Consider the following 16,803-nt stretch of genomic DNA (forward strand, 5'->3'; position numbering starts at 1 on the left):
TGTTAGGAAAACAGCGTAGGTGATATAGTCGTTAGCTACCTGAAACTGCTCTCTCTCTCTCTCTCTCTCTCTCTCTCTCTCTCTCTCTCTCTCTCTCTCTCTCTCTCTCTCTCTCTCTCTCTCTCTGATCTGGACGTCTATGAAGAGACTGTCTCTTCTCTCTCTCAGTCTCTCTCTCTGGTTCTCTCTCTCCGTCTATGAATTTGTTGTTTCAGGGTCTTTAGGAACACTTGGTTGCTGAACCTCTCCATGAATTTGTTGTTTCAGGGTCTTTAGGAACACTTTTGCAAGACTTTGCTACACAGTGCACCTTTACTGCCTTTTGGATTCTTGTTCAAGTCATTAGCAAAATTTCAAGTACTAATAAAATTACGATGCATACATTCTGAATTCAGTCGCCCAAATTTGTTTAGAGATTGCATAATTTGTCATCAACAGAAATTAAAATTGCTTCTTCCGAAAACTGATGGTGCAGCGTTGACCACAACCCACGGAGCATTGTGCACAAGCTGTGCATAAATTTTCAACAATAACATTTTTATCAGCTTAATACTGCAGCCTTTGTTGCCTCTGAAGTGTCCTTTTTTTAGGAAGTATTATTGTAGAGATTGTTATGCTCTAGTGAATTTATGATTATACAAAAAAGCCATTTTCAATCTTAAAAAGTAAACATCATGATGAATGAAGTTTTATACTAAATTTGAACTTACAAGGTTAACTTTGTTAGACTTGTAGTACTATCTATCATCATAGGCTTGAGGAGAAATCTTGGTCATATGGTAAAAAAATTAAAGTAACAATTTTTTGGAGGTAAACATTGAAAAGTCATATATAGTACATAATCTTTTTTTTTTCTTTTTTTTTCTTTTGCTGTTGCTTTGTTCATATTTTTAACATGAGCCCAATCTAATTTATGTTGAATGATTATAATGACAGCAATACACAAGTTTGTGGAAATGTTTAAGATAGTCTGAATAGCTTAAGTTTTTACCTTTTTTTTTTTTTTTGTGTTGCAGCTATATTCTTTAAAACTTAAAACTCGCCTGACATTATAGTTATTTATTTATTTACACTAAAAAATTTGAACTAGAATATCTAGTTTCAATACCAGAAAATCTTTGAATGAACATAGACTGATGTTATATTTCACAGGAGCTTAGATTCTGAAATGGTTCTCTAATTCCTGAAGTATTTGTATATTTTGTACAGAAGTGTCGTGCTTAGTATGGCATGTCTTTGTAAGAAAAATATTAAAATTTTCAATAAAAATTGTGGAAGACAATAGTATTTGTATCCTTATTAAGAAACCTAATACCGTACTGTAATATATATGAACAAAACCCTTAAATCTTTGGTAATACATCTTAAGAAAGCAATGTGCAAGATGAATACTTTCATCCTTTTTCTGTTTTGCTTTAATTTTTTAATTAAAAAGTGTAATTGTGGGTTTTCTCTTTAGTCGTACCTCAGGCATTGGGCTTTAAATCACTCAAATTGCATTCATATTTTGAGGAACACCTTTCATTTTGTAAGCTTCATTTTTTCTTCACATTTGTATGATTTGCTCAGTCATTTGTAAGCCCTTCCAATTAACCCTTTTACCCCCACGCTATTTGGAAATTTCCAACCCTTAACCCCCAGGGGGTTATTTTTCTCCCAGCACATTTTGCAGTATATATTTTTTAAATTGCTCTAACAGCCTTAATTTTTGCCGTAGAGAGGTCAGGTTGGTCTCATTCTCTTAGAAAATGCCTGAATTTTCTCAAAAATTATCAAAAATATGAAAAAAATAATTTTTATAGCATTTTTTTGCAAGGACGTACCGGTACGTCCATGGGGGTAAAGGGATGGGCTTTGTGAAACGTACCAGTACGTCCTTTGGGGGTAAAAGGGTTAACTGTGTTATGAATATAGTAATTCTCAAATTATTAGCTTTACTGCACTCAATTATTCACTCATTTTCCAGTTAGTAAGAAAATGCACATTTATCACCACAAATAGTAAAATAAAAAATAAAACCAAATTGTTTGGTCTTTAAACTGAATCCTTTAGTGAGGAAGAAACCCCCTACTAGGGCATTCAAACTTCCTAGGTACTTTTACATGCTCATTGATTTTACAAGAATTTTATTTGCTGATCAGCTTAATGATCTAGAGATGTTTGGTAGGGGCAAAGAAATGGATAATAGAATGCAGTAGAGTGGTACCTCAGTTTACGAGTTTAATTTGTTCTGGGAGAGTTCATAAACTAAAATGACTTTCTTTCAAAAATGATAAAGAAAATACACGATGAATTTCACATGTCCATAAAACGGATTTTGAAGCAAAGCGAAAAATCTATTTTTGGGTGAGATGGCCATGTCGTCCTGATGGAAGCTTCCTATAGACAGCTTTCTAAGGTATATTTGGCTACAGTGATACTCCCAGAGAATTGACCATAGGTCTCCAGAATTCTAACTCCTGGCGCGAGTATCCTTAAAATTTTTCTTAAGGATATCCCATAATATCAGGGGACGTATATCTTGATACAACACATGGCAATCTTCACCCCGAATAGCGTTTTTGCTTCGAGGGGGAAGAGTGGCGAAATTGAAGGGGAGCCGTTATCAAGGTTACCCTTCCTCCCCTACTATTACAGGGCTCCAAGATGGCGCTCATTCCTTGTAGCATTGAGCATGGTGCTACAGATATAGTAGTTTCGGGAGGGATTAATACCTAAGCCTTTTCTTAGGAAAGGAGGGTGGGCCCATGAGGACGACATGGCCATCTCACCCAAAAATAGATTTTTCGCTTTGCTTCAAAATCCGTTTTTTGGGCTCAAGCCATGTCGTCCTGATGGAAGCTTACCAGAGAATTACTTGAAATTACTGTATCTGTGGATTTGTATAAGTGCCTCAACCTTGGGTCAGCTTCTATATGGTCATCCAGACTGCTGAAATATATGACGATACCGTTATACGTCATTACCACTAATCATGGAACAATGTTAGTGCTTCCTGCCCCCTGCAGGGAAGTGTCTTGCTAGACGATAGAAGCTCAAGGTTTGTATTCGTGTAGGAACAAATATAAGTATCAACCAGATATTTTGTTCATATAAATCAGTACCTTAAGTATAAGTTTTACTTAGGAAAATAAGTAAAAGGGCTCCGGCTAAGTTTCATTTTAGCTACTGGTGGGGCAAAATAAGATGCAGTTACACATTATTCATTTATTAAGTCAAAAATTAAATGAAACAACAGGTTTAATCTAATATGTAAAGGAATTATACATAAAACATAAACACACAAATGTTTTTCTAGCTGAAAGGGAAGAAAAGGCTTAAATGCCACTCACAACAGTTGAAAACCAAATTATTAAGATAATTTTACTGTAAATGTTGGATAACTATCAACAATGTGTACAAGTGTACACATGGCACTAGTGTCCTTGGTATAATTTCTGCACCTAGAAATAAGAACAGTCCTAGTGTCACCAGGGTGACACTCAATAAAGATATTGCACTGAAAGGTGTCAAAACCTTTTCACCCAATTGATAAGTCCCAATAAATTCACTCTTCATCGCAGCACTAGACGACAGGTTTTACCACACTACCTGCTGCCACCACAAAATGTTTGAGATCGTGCACTTGCTTCGCATAGTGTTTGTAAAACACTCTGGAGGACTTCCAACCAGTGTATGAGCAAAGGCGCTCAAAGTCCATATACTGAAAAAGTTCAGTGAGGAAGCAATTTTTCTCGGATCATGACCTGCTGGTGCACTATGAGGATTCGCTCTGTGAATGAAGTAGGTGAGCTTCGCCCTCAGTTGTTTTAGGGATAAGTTCGATCCTGAGGTTTCGCCTTTGAAGAGCTGTCCTCCCCTGAAGTCTGAAATTCTTCGAAGATAGACCTTTAGAGACACTACTGGACATAGAGAGACATCTTCCTTCAGAGGGCAGATTCTCCAGGGACCCCACCTTTTGGTGGGTAGCTCGCTTTTGGCGAGAAAGGTAGGATCAGGGAAGAGATTCAGTTCTCCCGCTTCTGTGAAGTGAGTATGGCCCTCGTCTCTTGATAGGGCTACTATTTCACTAACTCTAACCCCTGAGGCTATAGCGAACAGGAAAATCACTTTTTGGGTTAGATCCTTAAGAGAGCAATCTTCATTGTTCAAGGCTGAAGCATAGTGTAAGACTTTGTCTAGAGACCATGAAATGGGCTTCGAAGGGGCTGCACGTTTAAGTCTAGCGCATGCCTTCGGGATCTTGTTAAAGATTTCGTTCGCCAGGTCCACCTGGAAGGCGTATAGAAGAGGTCTAGTCAAGGCTGACTTACACGTAGTTATCATGGTAGCAGCTAAGCCTTGTTCGTCAAGGTGGATGAAGAAGGACAGGCAGAAGTCTATTGAGATTTCTTTTGGCCTTTTTGTTTTAACGAAAGCAACCCAATTTTTCCAATTTGTCTTCTGGTTGACTTTGACTTGTGTTCTTCTAAGAAGTCCATACTGCCTTTTGAGATCCCAAATCATTTCTTTACTGCCTAGGTGAGAAAATCATGAGATGAAGGTTTTGGGTTCTCTGTGATGAAGCGAAGACAGTTGACTTCTGAACCAGTTGAGATAGAGCTGGGTTCGTTAGAGGGACCAGCCTCGGCTTCAGTTCCATCACCAGAGGGAACCAATTGCTCTTGGGCCACTTGGGAGCTACTAGTGCTGCAGTTCCCTTGAAGGATCTTAGCTTGTTGAGGACCTTCAGCAGGAGATTAGTTGGAGGGAATAGGTAGGTACGGGTTCATTTGTTCCAATTGAGGGACATGGCGTCCGTCGCCTCTGCCAGAGGGTCCTCGTAATGGGCTACATATCAAGGTAGTTTCCTGTTGTCGCTCGTCGCGAAGAGGTCGATCTGCAGTTCCCGGACTTTTTCCAAGATGAAGGAGAATGAGTCTGCGTCTAGGGACCATTCTGACTCTATCGGCTTTAGCCTAGATAGAGCGTCAGCCGTCACATTGCGGAACCCTTGTAGGTGAACTGCCGATAAGTGCCATCTCTTCTTTTTCGCTAAATGAAAGATGGCTAACATCACATGGTTGATGTGGGGCGATCTCGAGCCTTGTCGGTTCAGACATCTCATTATCACTTCACTGTCCAAGACCAGTCTGATGTGGGCTGATCTGTGAGGGGATAGTTTCTTCAGCGTCAAAAGGACTGCCGTGGCCTCCAGAATATTAATGTGAAAGGTCTTGAACAGGGATGACCAAGTCCCTTGGGCTTTCCTTTGATAGGAGGGACCTCCCCATCCTTCCTTCGAGGCATCCATGTGGATGGTCACCGATGGGGGAGGTGGTTGTAAGGGAATGGTTCTCGTTAGGCTCTTGACCTTCGACCACGGCTTGAGAAGTGATCGTAGTAAGGCCAGTACCGGTCTTTGTAGATCTCTTCGAGCGTTTGATGCGTATCTTCTCCAGACTCCTGACGCATCTTTCAACTGTGCTCTTAGCACTGGGTCTGTTACTGCTGCAAACTGGAGAGAGCCCAGTACACTTTCCTGTTGGCGTCTTGAGATCCTGTCGGATTTCAGTAGTCTCTTGACAGAACCCGTGATCTCTCTCCTCTTCTTTGGTGGAATGGAGAGGCGGTGTGACTTCAAGTTCCAATGGATTCCCAGCCATTGAAACTCCTGAGCTGGAGAGAGGCGAGACTTCTTGAAGTTGATCTTGAATCCCAGATGTTCCAGGAACTGGATCACTTTCTTGGATGCTTGCAGACAAGCAGTCTTGGATGCTGCCCACACCAGCCAGTCATCCAGGTACGCTGCCACCTGAACGCCTTCTAGGCGTAGTTGTTTTACGACTGCGTCCGCAAGTTTTGTGAAGATCCTTGGGGCTGTGTTTAGTCCGAAGGGCATGGCTCTGAAGACATACTTTGTCTTTTGTAACTTGAATCCTAGGTAGGAGGAGAGGGGGCGGCTGACTGGGAGGTGCCAGTAAGCATCTGCCGGATCTATTGAGACTGTGTACGCCCCTTTTGGTAACAGGGTCCTTATGTGTTGAAGGGTTAACATCCTGAACTTTTTGTTCTCGATGAACTTGTTGAGTGGCGACAAGTCCAGAATGACTCTGAGTTTGTCCGAGTCCTTGGGAACACAAAAAAGCCTTCCCTGGCCCCTAAGTTTGTCTTTACTCTGGATCAGAATCTTTTAGGTTAGGTAGGACCTACCAGGTACTACCTCACCTACAGGACCCTTACCCCTCCCTTGCTGTCCTTTGGTGTTGGCCTAGCCTTCACACATCTTGGTCATCATTCTACAATCGACCCTGCGGGTAGATTGTGGGATTGGCTCGGGTTCTCTGTCGGTTGTCGACTGAGTCGGCTGCCGGCAGAGATTTCCCTAACCTATCGAGTGTTCTTCAGTCCTCCCTTGGACTGCCTTCCATAGCCCCACCAAGTGGTACTGACAGGGCTATGGTTGGATGGAAGCCCGAATATAATTCCCCCTTCCATATGAACCCTCATTCTGGATGGCGGTGTGCAAGGCTGAGCTTTTGCTTCCCCCTCCCATCCATGCTTTCTCTCTCTCTTACCATCTACCCTAGGCCAGCTGCTGCAGGCATCCAACACGGACTGCGGTCCGCCGTCAGGTTGCTCTGCCGCCGCTTGCTACGGATTACCGTTGACCGGTGACCCAACGACAGCCGACACACACCGGCCGGCTGCCGTCAACTATGCTGACTGCCGACAGCCGGTCGACCAATTGTCTGAAGACATATTCTTTCGCCGGCCGCCGGCGGGTCCGCCATCATAGATGAACCCCTGGCGGCCGGCAGCAGGGCGGCTGCCGGCGGCCTGCCGCCCATTACCTACTGAAGGTAGTGTACCTTCAAAAAGCCCGGGGTAATGCCGGCGTATGCCGGCAGGCACTACAGCATTGGCCGTGGAGTGGTCAGTAGTCACTGCGATATTGATTATCCAGCACTAGATATACCACTGTGCGGTCTGTGCTGTAGCCCATACATATTTCCAACCTACAAGGTGCTTCATGGGCAGCCTATTGTGAGACCACCAGACCAAGAGAGCGATTCTCTCTTGATAAGAAAGTGATCAATGATCACTTTATTCAATCCCCAATATTGAACTTTTGAAGACGGTGTTAAGTTACACGTTATATCCAAAGGATAAGTTGTCTTCTAATAATTCTACTTAGAATATAGAGTTCAATATCGAAGGAGGTCATAGCAATTGGCTGGACAGGAAACACGTGGGTGTCTTTCATCTTTCCCTTCTAGCTTACCTATCCTAAGCTAAATATACATAGCGTTGTATGATTAAATTATGAGATATTTCACCGAATACTTATTCGCCTTTCCTTTCTTTATAGGAGGAGCATCCCGAGTGCGGGAACCATTTCCGCAAGGTCCGCAGCAAGAGGTTTTGCGGCCACGGCATGTGCAGAACCCACGCGCGCTGCGCGACAACGAAGTGCTCTCTTAAATATTGGGACCCCCAGGTATTTGACTTTTGTTCCAATCTGGTTACTGAGGCTTTTGATGACCAAAAGTCTACTGAGTCAAGGGATGCAGCAAGAGAGACACTGCGGAAATGGGTCAGGGGTTTTCAGAAGAACACCACTGGCCCATACCTTCCTAATGAAAGGATGAGGGCTTGTTTGTTCCCTAGAGCATCTTCGGATGCAGTTATCCCTCAAGCTCAGCCTGAGATCCCCCTCGTCCAGATTCCGATAGAATCTGATGTTTCAGATGCCTTGAAGGACATCCAGCTGGAGGACAACATGTCGGTGGTTTCTGAGGATACAGAACGTAGTCTTCTAGCTGAAGAGCAGGATCAGGAGTTTGTTTTACCTCCTGAAGGTGACGAAGAGAAAGCCAAAAGTATTTCGGTTTCATCGGCTACGGTGGCTGAGCCTGTCCCGTCGACTTCTTCTGCCCCCCAGTTAGACAAGATTAGCCATACGCTAACTTCTGTCTTGTCCATGTTCCAGGACATGAAGAGGCAGTCATCCGAGAAGGAAGCTTCGCTTCGAACAGAGATGCACCAACTCGTGTCTTCCCGTTTAGCCCCCAAGAAGCTAAACGTTAAGGAACTTCCCCCCTTTTCTGACGTCAATCCTGGAGGTATGCTGAACACATGCCTATGTCAGGAGGGAAGGTCTTCCTCTCCGACAAACTGGGCACTGTCCCAGTTGAGGATATTGAGTTTTGGCCCAGCAAAGGGGCCTACCCAGATTGTTACGTCTGCTTAAGGACGGAACCCCCCTCAAAAGCGGAAACGGAGCCGAAAGAGGTCATCATACTGGACCTCCCCAAGGCCCATGCCTTGTTCACTAAGACCTTGAAGGAGAGGGCCTTCACTAGTTCCAAGGTGCCGGCTCTCAATAAGAAGCACCCATCCTTCATCGCTGCTTCTTCCCGTGCTTCCCCTTTATGGAGAAAGGGTTCAAGGCAGTTGAGGCAGGGAAACCTTGCCTGTAGACCCTTTTCCCTCGCCCTACCATCTGATGATGCGGACTGGAAGGACGTTTACAACACCTTCTCAGTCGGGAAGCTGGAGGCCGACATTGCCGGACGTCAGTTCGGAGAAGACCTCCCGAAGTTGTCAGACTTCCACCTGCGCAGGGAGCAGGAAACGAAGGAGAGACTTGCCACCTCTATGTCCAGCAGACTTGCCACCTCTATGTCCAGCAGACTTGCCACCTCTATGTCCTTGCAGACTGGATTAAAGACGATGGCAAGCGTCCCCGACACCCCAGATATGTATATGGTCTTTGCCAAGGCACATTTGGCAACGGTCACCAAGGACCTATACAACTTCATCAAAGCCAGACGGGCTTGCAAAGAGTTCGTGTTTGCCTCGGCTGCGGTGAGACACGAACCAAGGAAGCTGATAGCTTCCAACATCTGGGGAAAAGACCTCTTCCCAAGCGAAGTGGTCAAAGAGGTCGTTGGCAAAGCCGCTACGGAGAATATAAATCTCCTCCACAAATGGGGCTTGTCATCTAAGAGGAAGTCTTCCACTGAGGAGGGTCCCCAACCCAAACGGAAGACCAAACGACCTAGAGTGCCCTCTCGCCCTCCACGACAACAACAACAGCCATCTTCCGCCTGGCGGAGAAGAAGAGATGGCACTTATCAGCAGTTCACCTTCAAGGGTTCCACAATGTGATGGCGGACGCTCTATCTGGTTCAATCCAATAGAGTCAGAATGGTCCCTAGACGCAAGATCATTCTCCTTCATCTTACGCAAAGTCCCAGGACTGCAGATGGACCTTTTCGCAACGAGCGACAACAAGAAGCTACCCATACGAGGATCCTCTAGCGGAAGCAACGGATGTGATGTCCATAGACTGGAACAGATGGTCCAAAATTTACCTGTTCCCTCCAACCAACCTCCTGCTGAAGGTCCTCAACAAACTGAGATCCTTTCAAGAAACGGCAGCAATAGTGGCTCACAAGTGGCCCAACAGCATCTGGTTCCCCCTGATAACGGAACTACAGCTGAAACTGATTCCGTTGCCAGATACAGTTCTGACTCAGCAAGTGCAGAAGTCGACTGTCGCAGCTTCATCACAGAAAACCCGGAACCTTCATCTCATGATTTTCTCACCTTAGCAGTCATGAAAAGGTTCGGGATTTCAAAGGACAGTATTAACTTTGTAGAAGAATACAAGTCGAAATCAACGAGAAGACAATATGAGTCTTCCTGGAAGAAATGGGTTGCCTTTGTCAAGGCAAAGAAACCAAAGGAGATATCAACAGAATTTTGTTTATCCTTCTTTATCCATCTCCATGAACAAGGTTTAGCAGCCAACACGATTTCTATGTGTAAATCTGCCCTGACTAGACCCTTGCTATATGCCTTCCAGGTGGACTTCTCCAATGAAATCTTCAACTAGATTCCAAAAGCCTGCGCAAGACTTCGGCCCGCAGCCCCTTCGAGGGCCATTTCCTGGTCCTTGGATAAGGTTTTTCACTTAGCGTCAACCTTGAACAACGAAGATTGCTCTCTAAAAGATTTGACTCTAAAGGTGATATTCTTATTTGCACTAGCCTCAGGAGCCAGAGTTAGCAAAATAGTGGCCCTTTCGAGGGATGATGGCCACATTGAGTTCACAGACTGCGGAGAACTGAACCTATTTCCTGACCCAGCGTTTCTCTTCACAGACTGCGGAGAACTGAACCTATTTCCTGACCCAGCGTTTCTCGCCAAGAATGAGCTGCCCACCAAGAGGTGGGGTCCCTGGAGAATCTGCCCTCTGAAGGAAGAAGCATCTCCATGTCCAGTAGAATGCCTAAAGGTCTATCTTCATAGAACATCAGACTTTAAGGGAGGTCAGCTTTTCAGGGGTGAAACCTCAGGTTCAACACTGACCTTGAAACAACTAAGGGCAAAGATCACCTATTTCATTCGCAGAGCGGATCCAGACAGTACACCCGCAGGTCATGATCCGAGAAAGGTCGCTTCGTCTCTAAACTTCTTCCAGAACATGAGTTTTGAAAGCTTTCGCTCCTACACTGGATGGAAATCATCCAGGGTTTTCTTCAAACATTACGCGAAACAAGTGCAAGAGATAAAGCACTACGTGGTGGCAGCAGGTAGTGTACTAAAACCTGCCGCTTGAATTCTGCAAAGAACAGTGCACTAATTGGGACTTTTAGTGAAGGGTGTGCATGATTGACTCCTACGGTGTATCATGTTTAGTGACGTGTCTAGTAAATGACACTATAGACTGTTCTAAATACACAGGTGACTAAAGCATAAAAGACTGACACATGTGCCATGCGTATTCTACGCAAGTGTTCCTTTTGTAACAACAGAGACAATAGTGAAATATTACTATATTTCCCATAGAGTGGCTTTGTGTTTCCTTTTCAGATGAAGCTTTATTTTTTCTGTTATTACTAGTTATGCTTTCACACAATATTTTCAAATAAAATTTTCTTTAATTGTATATGTAACAACCCATGATTTCTAAATACTGCCTGTTAATAAACACAGTTAGGAATTTTTGCATATCATTTCGCCCTAAAAATTGTAAAATACAAATAAAGCGTGTCAGAGCTACTTTTTTTATCCTCTTATTTCTGGAAAATATTCAGAATACATTCTATTTCTGTTCTAAGCAAACAATCATCAAATTTATGTGTTATGCTATTAAGTTCAGTCCCTGGTAATGACTGACTTTACCAACCTGTTTACCTTACTGACTTTACAATTTCCTACATGAATGTAAACCTGTCTAACTTGTCTACAACGAACAAGCAGACTGAGGGAGGTGTCAGTAACCTATACATATTTGTTCCTTTCAGAATACAGACTATGTTTTCATGTATATGTAGACACTAATATACAACTTGTTTGCTAGATTGTTCCTTGAACTCACAATCCTCGGGTTTTTTTCCTAGAGTCTTCCATGACTCTTCCCTGTAGGGGGCAGGAAGCACTGACATAGTCCATGATCAGTTGAAAGGTGTATGACAGTAACACCAGGTGTCTCTAGGTCTAGATGACCAAGGAAAATTTATCTCGCGGTTATTGGCACTATTGAAAATCCACAGATACATTAATGCTCTGGTAAACTTCCATCAGGACGACATGGCCTGAGCCTAAAAAATGGATTTTGAGCGAAGCGAATAATCTATTTTTGGGTGAGGTAGCCATGTCGTCCTGATGGACCCACCCTCCTTTGACAAAGGATGAATGAATCCCTCCCTTATGTACTGTATCTGTAGCACCTCAATAACGCTACAAAGAATGGCAAGATGGCGCCACACGACGTTGTGCTGGCGCTCAACAACAGTACTAGTAGGAGAGTTGCCTTAATAACAGCCCTCCTACAATTCTTGCCACTTTCCCCTCTCGAAGCGTAAAAGCTATTAGGGGTGTAGATAGCTATGTGGCGTGTTAAGAATACGTCCTCTGATCTTATGCGATATCCCTAAAGACAATACAAGGGATACTCGCGCCAGGAGTTAGAATTCTGGATACCTTTAGTAAAATTCTCTAGGATATATCACTGTAGTTAAATATAAGAAGGAACTTCCATCAGGACGACATGGCTACCTCACCCAAAAATAGATTTTTCGCTTCGCTCAAAATCCGTTTTATCACACTCGATAATTAAGTTACATGCAATAAATGTTTTGGTAACTTAACCATCATAGCTTAGGATAGCAAGCAAGAAAGGAAATAGGAAAGACACATACTTGTGTCTCTCGTCCAGCCAATTGCTGTGACCTCCCCTAATATTAATATTAGAATTTCCGTATTAAAGGAAAATGAAAAGAGAAGGGTTCTAACCTCTAGAGTTAGATTAGTGCATACTAGCACTGACCCTTTCATAAAGTATTAATATTGTGGGGTAAATTATGAACTGATAACTTTCATCACTGTATTGAAGGAATACTTCACTTCAATGTAAAATTGGTTTCAACAATAGACTGTGAAAGGATACACAGGGTATGCTGGAAATTTAAACTACTGTATAATATATAGTAAAGTTTTCTGCCTGCAGTATGTACTATACTGCAGAAATACTTGGTACTGTATAAGCATATACTGTAGTTCAGCCGGCATGTTGCCGGCTAGGCTAGTACCTGGCAGCACCGGTCCAGCCGGCAGGGTTAGTACCTGACGGCACTAGCCAGAGAGAGAAAGCATGTAGTGAAGGGCTACCTTATTAATGTAGTTTTCAGTACAATAGATAAGGGTGTAGGTATAATTGTACCTACTGCCTTACTCCAGAATGAGGGTTCATATGGAAGGGGGAACGAATCATTCTAGCTTCCATCCAGCCACAAGATCTGTTGCCGGCTACTGCCGGTTTCAAGGATGTGGATGGCAGTCCAAGGGAGGACTGAAGAACACTCAAAGACATAAGGGTCTCCCACCGGCAGCCATCGTGGCCGGCACAACCTTTCCCGGAGCCTTGCATCTGTAGGGGAAAGTCGGAGCGGCTATCAAGCCACCTATGTAGGAGCCCGACCGGCGCCACATTCTACCCGGCACGCGAGGAGATTGTATGACACCGGCCACAGATATGCGATGGCTTGGCTATCGCTAAAGGACAGAGAGGGGCAGGGAAAGGGTCTTGTATGTTGTGTCGGGAGAAGGCGGCAGGATTGCCTGCCATCTCCAAACACAATTTGAAACTAGTTTCACTATCGGCGCCATCCGGGGCGGCAGAAGAATATCAGTTCTTCAGCCTAGGGTCAGCTGAAACAAGACTTGTCTTCTAAACCACAAGGGAGAAGGTGGCGGCATCGTACTACCACTTCAGATGCGGACTAGGGAAGCTAGGCCTCCTATATCAACAACTGTAAGCCGGCAGGGGAGTGACTACTCACCCGGCAGCCCAGATGTCGGCATAAAGACTGAATACTCTGAGTTACTGTCAAAAACCCAAGCCAGGATACTCGCCGGCAAGGGGGGAAGACAGAAAACACTAGCCTAGTCAAGCTGGAGTGTACTACAATATGGCAAGACCAAGATAGGGTTGTCGCCCATGGCGGCACTCGGAGGGAAGGAGGGTTTACCCTTGAATCTCCGAAGGAGACGAGTATCGAATTATATAATTAAGTCTAGGAGATATACTACAGTATCTCCTGTTGAATTGATAAAACGATACACGAGGGTAAACGGGGGTAATGTATAAAAGTATACTAAAGCGCATAGGATAGGTTAGCCTAGCGCAGGGCGAGATCTCGGCTACTTATATCACCGAGACTCTAACGTATACGATCGACACATTTAGGAAGAGGAAAATTATTTGCATGATCATATCTTCACTAGTATATTTTTTGCCTAAATAGCTATAATTCATTAAAGCTAAATACCGGGAATGTCGTTCTGCTGACTAAATAAATCATGCATGATGAACGACAGCGTTCAAAATGGCGCCTCCGGTGACCGGCTATGCTCCAATAAACACATTAAATTAGGCTAATTTCATTGTGAGACGGGAGCTAAAATATATACACAGTAAAGATTAAATATTCAACTTTCCAGAGGCAGAAGATGCTGGAGAATGCTTAGTAAATCCTCAAAATAAGAGATCTAGAATACTAGACAAGCAGGGAGGACCACCGTGCGAAATCGCTACCAAAATAGGAATGAGCGCCATCTTGGAGCCTTGTAATAGTAGGGGAGGAAGGGTAACCTTGATAATGGCTCCCCTTCAATTTCGCCACTCTTCCCCCTCGAAGCAAAAACGCTATTCAGGGTGAAGATTGCCATGTGTTGTATCAAGATATACGTCCCCTGATATTATGCGATATCATTAAGAAAAATTTCAAGGATACTCGGAGTTAGAATTCTGGAGACCTATGGTCAATTCTCTGGGAGTATCACTGAAGCCAAATATCCCTTAGATTGCTGTCTATAGGAAGCTTCCATCAGGACGACATGGCTTGAGCCCAAAAATCCATATATAAGCTCATTTTTGTAAGTTTTATAATGGAATTTCATGAAGAAATTAAACCGCTAACAGAAATTAATACAAATAAGTAATTGTTATGGCACTATCTACTGTTAGAAACCAAAAATAAATTATAGAGGTACGAGTTGCAAAAGAAATGGAAAGCAAAACTGTTTCCTGATAAGGATTACAGTTAACGTTAAATTGATTAATTCAATCAGAAAGGATTGATATTTGTGTCCGACTGTGGGGAATAGCCGTTCGGTCGTTAGCTTGACTCGAAGCTTTACCTATTTTTCTTAATAAATTAAAAGTAAATAACTTAATGCTACTTAGTATAGTATATAACTATTAGCGTTAATGATCAGTAAAATGAATAATAAAATCAAACATGAATTAAATGACTTAAATTAGTAATTACCTAATAGGCCTTAAGTTCGCGCGTGCGTAATATGTACCTGTCAAATTACCTCGAAGGTTACCACAGCCACGATGAACAGTTCCAATAAAAAGTACTCAGTGGAAAGGCTGGCATCTTCATAGGATATTAACTCCGAACAAAACTAAACGTTCAACACCCAAGACTACGACAATTTTGGAAGACTTCGTCTACCTTGTGATAAGTGATCTGCATTATTCTGTATCTTAGGACATGTCTGGGGAAAAGGGTAATGTAGAGCAATATCACAAAGTATTACTAGTGGATCTACTATTTGATGTAAGTTGTTTTGGGTTTTGAGTAATTGTTTTGTTTATTAAATGTAAATAAGGTTGGAATTGAAATAAATTCCAACACTACAAACCTGAAGCTCTACATAGGAGTATTATTTTGATGCTAGCTGAAAACAGCAAAGCTTTTGCAAGGTATAACCATCCTCCGCTAATTAGGTTCGAATCTCTGCCCAGCCTGAAGCTTATCATGAAGAAATTCCTATGGATATACATTCCCAGAGGTACAATTCGATATTAAATATCATTGTGGTTGATATTTATATTGATTAAAATCACGACTGATGGTGATATACATTCATCATAAATAACCACGTGTTGCAAACTCACTGATGAGCTATCATGGTGGAGATGGGTTTATTTCAAGCCTAAGAACACTTTCCTGAATTCAAAAGAAATATGTACCGTTGACTTGTCATAAACTTGTATCTCTCTTGATAGCTCACTTGGTGTAATAATCAGGCATAGGTTCGAATCTCTGTCCAGCTAGAAGCTGTTATCATAAATGAATTATTATTATTATTATTATTATTATTATTATTATTATTATTATTGTTGTTGTTGTTGTTGTTGTTATTTCTTGCTTAGCTACAACCCTTGTTTAAAAGGGGGACACTAAAAGCCAAGGCCTCTAACATGGAAAATAGTCTAGTGAGGAAAGGAAATAAGGAAAAACTACAAGAGAAGTTTAAGAACAATAAGAACATTTAAGATAAATTTTTCATATATAAACTATAAAAAACTTGGAAATAACAAGAGGAAGAGAAGCAAGAAAGAATAGTGTTCTCGAGTGTACCCTCAAGCAAGAGATTTCTAACCCAAGACAGTGGAAGATCATGGTACAAAGGCTATGGCACTACCCAAGACTAGAGAACTATGGTTGGATTCTGGATTGTCCTAGAAGAGCTGCTTACCATAACAAGAGTGTCTTTTCTACCCGTACCAAGAGGAAAGTAGCCATTGAATAATTACAGTGCAGTAGTTAACCACTTGAGAAAAGAATTGTATGGTAATTTCTGTGTTGTCAAGTGTATGAGGAAAGAGGAGAATGTGTAAAGAATAGGTCAGACTACCCGCCACCACCACAAAATGTTTTATTTCATGTACTTCCTTTGCATAGTGTTTGTAAAAGACCCTGGATGATCTCCACCCAGTGTATGAGCGTAGTCTTCCAAAGTGTACTGTCAGGATCCGCTCTGCAAATAATGTAGGTGAGCTTTGCTCTCAGTTGTCTTAGGGATAGGTTTGATCCTGAGGTTTCGCCTCTAAAGAGCTGTCCTCCCTTGAAGTCTGAACTTCTTCGAAGATAGACCTTAAGACAATCTACTGGGCACAGAGAGGTATCTTCCTTCAGTGGGCAGATTCTCCAAGGACCCCACCTCTTGGTGGGTAGCTCATTCTTGGCAAGAAAGGCAGGATCAGGAAAGAGGTTCAGTTCTCCTGTGTCTAGGAACTGAATATGGCCTTCGTTTCTAGATAAGGCCACTATTTCACTAACTCTAGCCTCTGGGGCTATGGTAAACAGAAAAAATGACTTTCTGTGTTAGATCCTTTAGAGTACAATTCTCATTGTTTAGGTTCAAAGCATAGTGCAAGACTTTGTCCAAAGACCACGTGATGGGCTTTGGTGGGGTTGCTGGCTTGAGTCTAGCGCATGCTTTTGGAATCTT

This window comes from Palaemon carinicauda, chromosome 2 (genome assembly GCF_036898095.1).
Source record: "Palaemon carinicauda isolate YSFRI2023 chromosome 2, ASM3689809v2, whole genome shotgun sequence".
Lineage (NCBI taxonomy): Eukaryota > Metazoa > Arthropoda > Malacostraca > Decapoda > Palaemonidae > Palaemon > Palaemon carinicauda.